Consider the following 14,090-nt stretch of genomic DNA (forward strand, 5'->3'; position numbering starts at 1 on the left):
TTTTGAGGTGGCGTCTGTATGTGTGAGTCCATCAACATCTTAATGTCCATTTCAAATGCATATCGAACTGTGATTCAATCATTAATTCAGTTTTTTGATTGCACCATTACCGCAGCATGGCTGTGCCGTTGATGCAGTGTCCCTGTAGAACAGGACCGTAATGTAGAATTTGCCTTGGGTCCAGCATGGGATGGTCTTTTCAAAAGGTACTGTGAGGACTATAATATCTTCCAGCAAATTGGAGCAGGTGCTCCAGCCTGCTCAATGTCTCCTCTAAAGTACTCCACACCTAATTGGGGCTTAGAAATCAAACCGAGATTAAATGGTTCAAAGGAAAGTGTATTATTTCTGTACTCTCCTTTCAGCCCTGTTAAATACAATTCACAAAAAAAGTATTATTGAACTGGGTGGGTACAGAATGTGGGTAAAGATGTAAGTCAAGCCGACAGGTATAATTTTGGTCACATGTCCAACTAGAGTGACACTCGGTGTAGCGCATACCTCTGCCAGGCTGAACAGTTTACGTTTTGTATCCCACTGACAGGCCAGATCTGCATCATTCAGACCTGAACCAAAATCGAATCAGCTTGTTCTTGTCACATACCCACTCATCCATCAAGTTTCATCCGAATGCCTCCATAACCTTTTTAAAACATCATGCTAGATTTTGTTTTTAACCTCTCACTGATGAAGAATCACTTTAAAAAAAAAAAAAATCAAAGTATCCAAATCCAGATCTGGATCTTCACCAAAATCTAAACAATTAATCCTCGTCACACACCCAACCTGTCCACCAAGTTTTGTCTGAATCTGTCCAAAGCAAATAGACAAACAGACACGGGTGAAAACATAACCAACATCCACCTTCAGTGGCGGAGGTAATTATGATCCGGCTGGTCCTGGTTTGATGTCCCATAGAGTCAAATCCAACGAAAAGTGTCATCCTGTTGCAGTGCGAGTGGGGTAGGGTAGTATCATGGAGAACGCCATGCTGCTGGCTGGGTGCCTGATCCACAATCAAGTCGGCTTGGCGAAAACTTGTTCATGTGGTGCTGAAAACTGTCTTGCGTTACCCAAGCTATGTTTTAACCTGCTATTCGACCTTGAATGTAGTAAAGGATTTAACACTATTTACATTCAACAGTTGCTCCATCCAGATGTTCATGTTTGTTCAAGGTTATGAGTGCCTTGTGTTAAAGCGTCATCTTGTTGATGTTATTTAGCGATGGATGAGCACAAACACCTCGCAATTATATTTTGGCTAAAAATGAGGTATGATTGCTGATTGATTTGTTTCTTAATTGTACTTCAGGGCATCAGTATCTGCAGATTTGATGAAATGTATGAGCAGTCAATTCAGAGACAATACCAATGATTACTCTGCTGCTGATGGTGATGTCATCGCTGGAGAATTTTGAGTGAGTTTTGGAACGTACAGCCTATCATTTCTGAAGAACATAACGCACAGGTTAGAATTGTACAAGGATGCGTTGATTGTCCTCGTAACATATATTTCACTTTCAGTTTCCTTAAGTCAACAACAAGAAGACTAAATTGCATTACGACTGATACTCCTGGGTAGAAAAGGTTGATCATTGATACTTTCCTGTATCTGTTAGTTTTAAGACATTTCTGGGGAAAAAAAAAGAAAGAGATTAATTATCTGATATGAATGATTCTATTTGTCAAGAACAATTGCTTGTCATGTAAAAACAAGAAGACTATGAATGCATCATGAACGACCGACCGACATGATTAATTGACAGATAGTTTGTGTTTTTTTTTTTAATTGAACAGCTTATTCTAACCCTCACCCTAAAAATTTTCTGCCTCGTCAGTATCGGTCAGTAATTTGTGGGCTCTTGTTCGTCCACCACCACTAACATGAGTTTCAACAGGGCTGGCAGGAGAGGCTAGGCTGAGGATCGGCAACCTGCGGCTCCGGAGTCGTATGCGGTTTAAGGACATATGTTCAGTTCCTGATCCTGATCAATTGAATCTCCTTATTTCTCGATCAATTTTCTGAAAAAAATCTACGTGAGTGTTATGAAAGAATACAATAATACTTGAGAACTTTGGCAATGGTAAACAAGAAAATACGTCCAATTACCGACGAATTATGTGAGCACGACATACACATTATGCTTCGCGTATCGTCCGCTTTGGTGATTTCAGCCATCTTGTCGGCAATAGCACAGCCTCAAGCTGTTGCGTGGCCTCAATCTCCAGCCTCAGTTTAGAATTTGAACCACATTCCAAAAAACTAGTGACAGCCTGATCCTCGCTGGGCAGGTAAGTGAGAATCCCAATCATGAAAGACATATGTAAATAACAAATTAGATGTTGTTTTGATAACGATTGATAACTGCTCCTTCAATGCAGTGTGTGTGTGTGTGTGACGTCACCACATTTGTGATACGCCATCTTGGAGTACAAGCAAACTAAGTGAAACTACACATGGACTGAATCATTATCCCTATGCTTTTTGGAGAAAAAAAAAACGTAGGGATATTGTAATCAGTTCCATTTCCGTCTCTCTGTCTGCCCGTCCGTCACGCTATCTCCTCCTAAACGGTCGTGCGGAAATTCACACCGAACTTGGTCGTTATGATCACCAAATAGCCAGAAGGTGCAAGAGCAGTATTATTTTTGCTTTCACCTCCTGGGCCGGGATCAAAAGGTGAAAAACCAAAAAAAATGCTTTTACTGGCACGTTTTAAAAACATTTTGAAATGAAACTTTGTATGTGTAATCAACATTGGGCGACGCATGAAATTAATAACGATTTTTGGGGATTTGACTTCCAGTTCGTGCCCCAGGTCACAGGGGGTCAGAACGGGCAAAAATAAATTGACACAAATATGATATTGGGCCATGGTGGAACTGGTGGAACTTTTTGCCATCTTTCAACTTTGCTTCAGGTGGCAAGCGTGGGGATTTGCAATGGCATGCCATCGACTTCACGTTCATGTTTACATAAGTTGAAATATGAGTTTAAATGGTGAAGTTTTTTCAATCTATTTTGTTGTGGAAATCATGCCGATAGGTAGGACTTGTTCAATCATCGACTGGACAAAAGCAAAAATATAAGGGTGTTAATATGGAAGTTTGACTTCGAGTTATGAGGAGTGTTCAAGAGGGATTCGGAATGAAACTCTCATCAACTAGTCCAAGAAACAGCAAATTGTGTGTCGTCGGTTATTATCTCCATATGTGGGTTTCAGAAGGTGGAACAGAGTCCTCCCAGTTTGGAAGTATCCACCTCCATTTTGGTAAGGGATCATAATTCATGGATCAAGTTGTGAAGTTTTCTTGTTCTCAAAGTTTTACTCCGAGGAATCTTTTCAGGGTCATCACTGAGCCCCAGACAGCTTCCAACTGTAGTTTGTTTGCAGTAATATTCTCAGGCATGGTTTTTTATGATGTGTGAGGTTCTTCGTTATCATTCATGTTGCTCTAATTATTATCACTGCTACAATTTTGGCACTCTTCAGCTTTCAAACAAACAAAGTGCTGAAACTAATGACGAAGACATTCTGTTTTCTCAGGTCGAGAAGTTTCAAAAAGCAAGGCAAGGGCAAAAGCGGTAGTGGTGAAGAGTGGCACCTACAGATCTGACAACGGCGAGGACAGCCTTGGGTTCAGTGGAAGACCAATAGTGAGGCAGCTGGAGCTCCAGAGGGTGTGCAGATGGATGTCAGAGGAAAGATTCCACTGCAGCCATGACGGGAGGAAGCGTGGAGTGTGTGTGTGTGTGTGTGTGTGTGTGTGTGTGTGTGTGTGTGTGTGTGTGTGTGTGTGTGTGTGTGTGTGTGTGTGTGTGTGTGTGTGTGTGTGTGTGTGTGTGTGTGTGTGTGTGTGTGTGTGTTCGGGAATGAGACTATCAGAACGGTGGTGGTAAAAACACCAATGTGTAAAGTGTGATGAAGACGAATATGTATAAAGTTTGTGAACATCATCAGTACACATGTATGGCATTACAAATCAATGTGCGTATCTGTCCTGCTAATCAGTTATTGTAATGAGGGTAACATGCATTGTGGCTCTTATAATATATTGCGTTTTTGACTGAATCTGAAAAAAATGACTTCTTCTTGTTTGGGTTGCTGACCTCCAGCTGAGTGGTATTAGTCCTGCAGATATGTGAAAAAAATGTGCCTTTAGTGATACAAGCATGAAATTTGGCACACTGCTAGGGCAGTATCTTACAAAGATTTTTGGATATAGCGACATTCCAGATTCTTCCCAGAGCCAAAATGGTGGCCATTTTACAAAATAGCCGATTTTGTGTTGTACAAGGAGGATACATGTGGATACAACTATATTTAAGAAGCATACCAGTGGTTTTATTTAACTAAATATAGATTCTAGCAAATAAGAAATAGCAAATAAAGGTGACAAAGCATGAATAAACCATTTATCTGGTCATTTTTTGGTGCATTTTTGCACTTTTGGAAGGTTTTCTACAACAAACTCTTCAAAAAACTGTTATCAAGCACCATGGAATGACTGTTGTTCATTTAACACTCTTGAACTCAGAGGAAGTGCTTCTGTTTGATCATAACATCAACTTACAGAGTCAAAATTATACAGTGGAACCTCTTGATCCAGGTAACAGAGTCTACTATGATGCATGGATACATGTGTACATGTACATAATTATCATCTGTGATCTCTCTTGTCCCAGTTCTACTCTCTTGTACACTCCCCACCACAGTGACATAGAGCTCTGCACTGGAGTGCAGCCTTGACACACTTGCACTGTCCTCTGCATCCCTTTTTTGCAGCCACACCTTAGTAGTTGCCGACATGCCTCAGTTGCCTCTGGGAGGGTTGTCCAGTATATGTCCCAGCCATTATCGGTGTGAACCCACCCCCAGTCACTGGGCGATGGGAGCTCTGGTGTGGACACCATCATCTGGCCCCAACAGTAGCCGGCTTGGTAGGTAGCTCTCTTGATGTGCTGTTTCAGGGCTTCACGAGTTGGTGGGAGAGCATCTATTGATCTGCCATTCTGGGTGAACAGATGCTTGCGACACTCATTGACATGTTCCTGGCTACTGGTGCGATCATAGAGCACAACAACAAAATGCTCCAGTGCATCCATGTGGTCATCTACGGCTGAAGGAGTTGGCATGGCAGCCAAGGCACAGAATGCTGCAGTGACATCAGTGACCTCATCACAGGCTTTCCAGGTTTCCCATGCTTTTTTCTTCCCCCTGCCTCCGAAGCTTGAAACGGTGTCGCATCCAGTGTGGGCATGGAAGAATGGCAAACCTCGACACTTGTTAGGTCCCAGTGCCACAGATATCTCATGAGCTGCCAAGAACCTGAAGTTCTTTCCTGTGCCAAAAGCAACCCAGAGCTCATCAATGTCCAGACGTCCAGCTGCTGTCACCACAAGGACCACGACATCAGTGTCTACTGTACGGATCGACACTTTGCTGTATCCCTGCCTCACAGCGTCTTCAGCATGGAGTAGCATTCTTGTGTCAGCCTCTTCATGGCTACAAGGGGCAAGACCAGCAACATCTCGGGCCTGAGTGCAAACCACATCTTTGTGGTGGGTGCTGATGACTTGTTTGTCTGTGTCTGTTGTTGCTACTCCCGTGGCTAGGAAGTCAAACAACTCCATCTTGTTCTCATCTGTGCGAAGAAAGGTCTGCCAGTTTCCAGGAATGGAACTAGATGGCTCGACTCGTCTCCTGATGCCTTTGCCTCGCTTCTTCCTAGTGTCTGCCTTCAAACTGTCTGTGAGGTATTCATCCCAGACAATATCCATCCTGCTCGTATGCTGCAGCTGAGATGTGATGTATGGCAAGAATACTTCTGATGCATACTCGTTGAAGGTCTTTGCTGTGCCAGGTGGCAGCATACTGATGATCGCTGCACCATCAAGGATGATGACTTCAACTGCTGGATTAGCAGCAGCAGCAGCATTCTCCTGTGGAGGGACCAGATCTTCTAAGCAGCCAACCAGATCAGACTTTGTTCCAAGTCTCATCTTGCCCATGTGTGACAGTGCAGGGGGACATGCTTGGTTCTCATGTGTGAAGAACTCATCAAGATCTCCATCAGTGTTTGTGTGTGTGTGTGTGTGTGTGTGTGTGTGTGTGTGTGTGTGTGTGTGTGTGTGTGTGTGTGTGTGTGTGTGTGTGTGTGTGTGTGTGTGTGTGTGTGTCACCATCCTGTAAGTAGACTTTTTAAGTGCTTTTTCCTTGCTCATTGTACATTGCCTGCCTTTTATTTGTGATAACTCTGCTCTGTGTGCTCCGCTCCCAGATTATTATTGTAAAATAACCCACCCCCCCCCCCCGTGTTAAATGTACCAGCTCATTTTCTGTGCTTTCCTCCATTGGCCTGGCATGGTGCGTGTTGCGAATTGGTAGGGTCGTTCGTGTCGTGGATTGTTCATTGGGACTGGCGCGGCTCTGGTAACTCCGCTCGGTTACGCCGGATCCGAGTCAGTACCTGTGATTCGGTCCAGACAGAGTCGGCCGAGCGTGTGGTTTTGCCCGAAAGTTGGACGACGTGGGTACTTTGGTATATTGAAATTAGGCAATTAACCTACCCCCACGCCGTCGAAGTATTGGCAACCATGGTCTGCTAAGGGACCCTTGACCTTCGGCCTTATCCGAGAGTCACGACCTAAATTCCGAGTGTTCGGTGGGAGACGACTCCACTGCTCCACCTCGTGGCCGTTTATCGCCATCACACCCTGGCCCACAACAATACTATATACACAAGATCAAGTAGACACACAACAGTTAATAATGGCACCAAAACGTAAAATGATGGACAAAATTAATCATGCCAAAAGGCAGAGGAAGCTTCTGACATTGTGTGAAAAAATCGAGTTGTCATATAGCCTATGTCAGCAAGAAGTAAAAGTGCAATATCTGTGGGCCGCCATTACCAGATCATTGAATCAACTGTGTGTAAACCTGAGTCAAATATCCATTTGAGTGTTTCCGCTCCGCAAAGCGCTAACATCTTATTCCAGTCTCGTGATCATCATATTCAAAGGATGGAAAAAGCGCTTAATGTTTGGATCGAGGACCAAACAGAAAAAAATGCCTTTGAGTGGAGCGGTGTATGAGATAACCCATTGTGGATTTACTCGGACTTTGAGTGGACCAGTGCACGGGATAAACCATTGCAGATTTAGGCCTAAGTCACATTTGCTCTACGGCGAGGATACGGCGGCCATACGCCCTCTGAATTGACAGAAACGTGTGGCGGCCGCAGAGTTTCTGCTGTGGCCTCAGGTTGGCCCTAGACCATATGGCTATATTTTACAGGCCATAAGGTCGCCGTGGAATTATAACGCGGAATTATAACTTTTTTCATTTCTACGTTCGCCGTAGCAATTTGACAAGCCGAAACAAAAGAAATGGTAAAAAAAAAATGAATTAACCCATTCGTTACCGTCCGTCTGGTCGCACGTTCGCCTTAGGGCCCCCTTAAGGTCACCGTGCGACATCAAATCAAAGATCGTATGGCAACCCCACGTTTTCGGTTTCCACAATTTCTAAAACCTAAGGCCTAAGTCACATTTGCTCTACGGCGAGGATATCGCGGCCATACGCCCTCTGAATTGACAGAAATGTGCGGCGGCCGCAGAGTTTCTGAGGTGGCCTCAGGGTGGCCCGACGCCATATGGCTATATTTTACAGGCCGTAAGGTCGCCATGGAATTATAACGCGGAGTTATAACTTTTTTCATTTCTACGTTCGCCGTAGCAATTCGACAAGCCGAAAAAAAAAAAAACTGGTAAAAAAAAAATAAAAAAAATTAACACATTCGTTACCGTCCGTCTGGCCGCACGTTCGCCTGTGGTCACCTTGCAGTCACCTTGCGGTCGCCTTGCGGGCACCTTGTGTCTGCCTTGAAAATTATATGGCCGCCGCAAGAACGCCCTAAGGTCACCGTGCGACATCAAATCAAAGACCGTATGGCAACCCCACGTTTTTGGTCTCCACAATTTATAAATACGCCATGCGGCTCCCCGAAAAATAAAAACATATGTGACTGCTACATTGTGTGACCGTGGAAATACTGCGGCCGCCGTATAATTGCTAGTGGCCGTAGATTTTGGAGACCCCACGGCCGCCGTGGCAAATGTGACTTAGGCCTAAATACGCTGTGCGGCTCCCCGAAAAATAAAAACATATGTGACTGCTACATTGTGTGACCGTGGAAATACTGTGGCCGCCGTATAATTTCTAGTGGCCGTAGATTTTGGAGACCCCACGGCCGCCGTGGCAAATGTGACCTAGGCCTTACTAACATTTTCCCGAGGTATCCAGGGCCGGAAGCTACAGTCCAACCATGGTTCAAGGAACAAATCGAGGCAAAGGGATTTCTGCTGAAGCAGATTTTTAACGCCAAAGAGAAGTAATTATTTTGGAAAAGGATGTCATCTCTTACCTTCCTGTCCAATCAGGAAAGATCTGCTCTGGATCAAGGTGGCTAATGATCATTTTACCCTTCTTCTATGGGGCAACGCAGGAGGCGACTTTGTCGGGCTCCAGATGATCGAACAGCCATCGTAAGTTCTACAGCAACATCTCTCTAACCTCTACCCTCCCCCCTCCAACAGCATTATCATCATCTCTGAGCTAAGTCTTGTGTTTTCTGCTTATGGCAGAGTACAGTACGAACAGTACGTAATATGTTTACCCTCACCCACCTCACTGTTTTGGAATAAACTGGAAGATAACCCATGCAAAGTACAGCATAACATGGATGTGACACTGTAGTTTATCGCGAAATGAGTGCCTGTTATCGAAAAAAACAAAGTATCTATCTACATATATTACTAAAACTCTCATCTTGTATGTATGTATGTATGTTCCCGAAATACAGCCAAAACGGTACACGATACTGCAAACATTTAGGGCCACCTTACTCATCATTCTCCTGCGGTGTGCAGTATCAAGTTTCGTTCAAATCGGGCAAAGAGAAAAATTATTAAAAATTTAATTTCTGATTCAGTCAAGTATTCTTCGGGAGAATTTGATCAATGCAAACAACCTCAGTAGTATAGTTCGCTGGAGCAATCTTTTTTTTTTTTTTCTTGAAATGATTTATTTTAAAATCTCAAACATTTAGTATAGACAAAGAACGATTCATTTTTAAGCATAAAATAAATATCGCCATTTTGATCTTATACTTCCGTGTTCGTTAATAAATAAAATTGTGTCGAGATGACTCCCGAGGTAAATGCTCAAATTTTCTTCAAGTTAAAGTTTGACCACTAAATAATATTAAAATTTTGTGTCTCTTTTTTTTATCATCAACCTCTGTCACAACGGGAACCCAACGGGTTCACGGGTCGTCTCGTACTTACTAATGTTAACCCAGTCCACTGTAAACGATGTTATCCGTGTGATAGAAGCCGTCATTGGGTTGACTCAGTTGTGGCAGTATTTTGATACACTCCATCGATAACGCCACATACAGGACAACTGACTGTGTGAGAAGACGGGATTGGTCAGATGAATACCCACGAAAGTGAGAGTTTGTCCCTGGCTCTTGTTGATGGTCATCGCGTACGCTGCTCGTATTGGGAATTGATGTCGTCGTAGATAAAAAGGCAGTCCAGAGTCCAATGGGGGTAAGAGTAATTCTGGGAATGAAGATGTATTTGCCTGTCTTTTTGCCGAACGGATTACAGTCATGCAGTACTGCCTGTAGCTTTTGAAGCAAATCACGGTGCAGATCACTGTTCTATGCTGTTCGATGAGCGATTTCGTTAGCGGTGTCATAGATATAGATTTGCGAAAACTTCCGCGGTTTACCGTTCTCGGGGAAAAATGTCCGATTCTATGATAAACACTGCCATGGATTCTGAACGTAAATGGACCCCTTGTAGGTAACGCATCTTCCTGTACACCCAATGACGCGAACGCTAAACTCGAGTTGTTTGCCCGAATGTTGGATCGAAAATCCCTGACATGGACCCCTTGTAGGTAACGCATCTTCCTGTACACCCAATGATGCGAACGCTAAACTCGAATTGTATGCCCGAATGTTGGATCGAAAATCCCTGACTTCAGGTGTGCAGTCAGTGAAAAGGTGTTGCAAGAGGGGAGGTGGTTCACTGATGTTGGGAAGAACAATTTTTCCTTGTAAACAGCAGGTGGAAAATTTAGCGTTCACCTCGAGACAACCGGAATGCAGTTCAGCTTTCCACATGTACGTGCCACAGGAAGAGCACATAGTGTCCATCTTTCCAATGCTGTGTATGGGGGGAAATGGTCTCTCATTGTAGTCTTGCAATTCACCGAGAGCGTGTGGCGAGATATTCTTTTGAGAGCTGCGCTTCCTATTTCGTACTGCTGTCGCATGTGTGTCTGCATTTTTACGTTTCGGCATCTTGTGGCTTGCAGAATGCTCACTGTAGTCTGGAAGGACTGGAAAGAAAAAATCAGGGCCTCACTTTATGAGCGCGGTTAGAAATGTCGGCACGCTCGTGGCTGCCATGCACTCCATCTCGCCATGCTATTGGCTGAGCGTTTGCACACACTCCATCTCGCCATGCTATTGGCTGAGCGTTTGCACGCACTCCATCTCGCCATGCTATTGGCTGAGCATTTGCACACACTCCATCTCGCCATGCTATTGGCTGAGCGTTTGCTTGCACTCCATCTCGTCACGCTATTGGCTGAGTGGTTGCATGCACTCCATCTCGCCATGCTATTGGCTGAGTGGTTGCATGCACTCCATCTCGCCACGCTATTGGCTGAGCGTTTGCACGCACTCCATCTCGCCATGCTATTGGCTGAGCGTTTGCACGCACTCCATCTCGCCACGCTATTGGCTGAGCGTTTGCATGCACTCCATCTTGCCAAGCTATTGGCTGAGCATTTGCACGCACTCCATCTCGCCATGCTATTGGCTGAGCGTTTGCACGAACTCCATCTCGCCACGCTATTGGCTAAGCGTTTGCACGAACTCCATCTCGCCACGCTATTCGTCCGGTGTTCGTATGGTGGGGGTTATAGGCTGTTTCAAGTTGGGGACCCATCACAGCAATTTTGGACCCTTTTGCCACGGAACTCCGATAATGGATCCATTCCAAAAGGGGACATTTTGAATCCGAAGCAATGCTGGACATGTGTGCCAAAGCTCAGACTCATCCCTCCACCACGTGTCTCGGAAACCATGGCAGTTTGTTCATTTAATAGTATAGGTTTAAAAGGTAAAAAGCTTGTGTTTTGTTTAATTTACACAGTATTTATTTTATTTACATGTTTGTTTCATACATATATATTTACATGTTTATTAGCCCCCATTGGACTTGGTTCGAAATGGGGAATTACGGATTTGGCCTCGATTTTTTTTTTTTTTTTTTGTGTTCGTGCAGGCATGCGTGTGTGCCTGCGTGCGTCCACAACCATATCTCAGACCTGTACGGACCAATTTTAGTTGTACTTGGTGCAAAAGCAACAGATGATGGTTTACAAATGAACATCATTTTGTTTCGTGATGCGATCAAAGATGACCGACTGGTAGCCATTTTAGATGTAAAAAAAAAAACAACCTGATGTTGAACAAGTCCTCAACCATTTCTCGGACATGCATTTACCCATGTTGTTCAAACTTGGCACACAGATAACGAATGATGGCTTACATATATACGCAGGTCATTTTCTTTCAAGATCAGACCAAGATGGCCAACCAGTGGCCATTTTGTTACTTAAATGAGTCCCAAACCATTTCTCGGATGTGCATGGTCTGATTTTGTTCAAACTTGACTCAATCACAGTACATGATGGCATGCATGTGCATCTCACTTTATTTTGTCATTTTATCAAACATGGCTGACTGGTAGACTGGCGGCCATTTTAGTTGTAAAAAAAAAATAGCCTGTATTGAACACGTCCTCAACCATTTCTCAGACATGCATTTACCAATCATGTTCAAATTTAGCACACAGATAACGAATGATGGCTGACATATGCATATCATTCTTCTTTGAGATCAGATACAAGATAGCTGACTAGGGGCTATTTCGTTACTTGGAACATTTTCATTTCATGAACAATGTTTTAAAGTTGTTTGGGTTGAGTTAATTTACAACTCGGCCACTTTTCACTCACTTGTGAATACCTATTTTTTGAGAAAATTGTATGGTGACCCCACAATTTTATTTCATTCTATTTTTTGATACCTCCAGCATGAAGCATCTTTCATGAAAAAAATTTAAAATTCTGATCACTCTTTAATTTCCACCCCAACCACCTTTAAGTACAGTTTTCACAAACTGATGAGACAGCATTTTCAACCGAATGGTAATTTTATACAGTATTGTCGACAGTTATATAATTTATTTTATACATAAATAAATATTATTTAATGTTATACTGTTTGTGTAATTCAGTGTGTGTCTCCCCCAAAATGTATGAACATTGAATTCCTCCTGTGTGAGATTTGCATTCCCAATCGAAAACATCTTACATGTCACGTGACCCACATCATTAATATTCATGCCCGACCGAATAACCCAATCATACACAATCTTCCATGTCACATGACCACTCGTCAGTGGCGCATACACATAAACCTTGTAAATATGGGCCAGCCCTTTAACTCCATAGAGCAAAATTATGAAAACCACTGGGACATGACATTTTGTTTAAATTGTAATGCGTTTGTTTCTGGCTGCCGTCGATCTTCCTCAATATTTTTTGGAAGTCCAGGAACCAAAACCCCCTCTTCCCATTGGCCCTTGGTTTCCACGATGATGGTTTTAACTATCGCAACATTTTCTAGGAACTTAACCCCCACGATATTCGAGGGTTTATTTACTACATTGTTAATTTTTCATTAGGTCTTTATTTTGATGGAAACTTCAGCCGAACGTTTCATTGTCGGTAATTGACTGTTCGATCTACACTCTGGTATTGTGCAATGTGAAGCACACAATTCTAAGGAGGAAACTTTAAGCTGAATGTTTCATTTTCTCGCCCTCATCTATGGAAGTCAAAGATTCCACAATAACCTTGATCAAAATGCTTCGGCCTTTTTAACTGATATCCTGTCCAGATTCATGGTATATGGATAGGTTCGACCATCCATCCTTATTTGGACTTTTCCTGATCTGTAACCACCATGGCAGCCACATAAGTTCCATAAACAGTGAGCATCCAACAAGAAGTGAGATAAAACAGCATTATGTAGTTTTTGGACTCTCTATGAAGGGGATATGTCAAAGAGCCGTGTTTGACATCATGTCGCTCTGTAATTTATATGCGTTTTTTTCAACCCATAATCAATTGACAAGAATAAATGTTAACACTAATGCAGTGACTTATGCATGTCTTTTTCTGTGTTAGGCCTGTTTGCCATGCCATTACACAGTCTGTGCACAAGTAAACAGCATTTCTTACAATTTTGCACGCTCACCGTGGCTGAGCAAGCGATCCAGTGGCAGGAGAGGGCCCCTATTGTCCAAGTAAGCGGTACGCATCCCCAGAGCTGCCCTAAAGGGTGGCAATGACTCCCAGAGGAACAGCGGGCCTAACACACGCCTAACAAGATATTCTGTCGCTATTGTTGGTGCCGTGGAGATTCGTCTTGGGTGATAAATCGGGGTTTCGCTGAGGCAGCCCTGCCCACCCTCAGAAATAGCCAATACCAACCACGGTCTTCTTTGTACCATGCCTGGGAGACTCGCAAAATTCACGGGTGGTTTATCGAGCCTCCGTGCGATATGCCCCCATCTGTCCCATGATGGATGAGACCTCAGGACCTAGGGTTGAGAGATACCTAAAATCCGGCTGGCACATTGACCCATAATGATTGGGAGACCCTTGGGACCACAACAAACTAGTCCAACAAGAATGTTGTGTTCTCCGGAGGTCCTGCCCTTCCTTGTTTCTTCTGCATTGTCTGTATTATTTGGCGGGTTTTCCCCTTGAGTTGCTCTGAAGCAGAATGAAATGGTCCACGTGTCCTCGATGTTCACATTCATGCAGAAAAGGCTTCATTTGACGAGTTTTAAGGATATATGTGAGAGTACTTTAACATTAGTTTCCCAATGTTAAAGGCATCCATGTACTGCCTTGAGAACAGATCTCAGG

At 43.6% G+C, this 14,090-nt stretch overlaps 1 long non-coding RNA gene across 1 annotated transcript in view; it reads left to right on the forward strand.

Annotated features, from left to right (window-relative positions):
- Nucleotides 1-4,465, forward strand: part of LOC147012892 (uncharacterized) — a 187,975-nt gene extending 183,510 nt beyond the window's left edge. The window contains exons 4-5 of the long non-coding RNA XR_015050958.1: nt 1,313-1,418; nt 3,549-4,465. This is a non-coding gene — a long non-coding RNA (uncharacterized LOC147012892). The remainder of the gene's footprint in view (nt 1-1,312; nt 1,419-3,548) is intronic.
- Nucleotides 4,466-14,090: the final 9,625 nt, after the last annotated feature.

The sequence above is a fragment of the Eptatretus burgeri genome, chromosome 14, assembly GCF_056783735.1.
Source record: "Eptatretus burgeri isolate ZD-2024b chromosome 14, Ebu_testis_v1, whole genome shotgun sequence".
Lineage (NCBI taxonomy): Eukaryota > Metazoa > Chordata > Myxini > Myxiniformes > Myxinidae > Eptatretus > Eptatretus burgeri.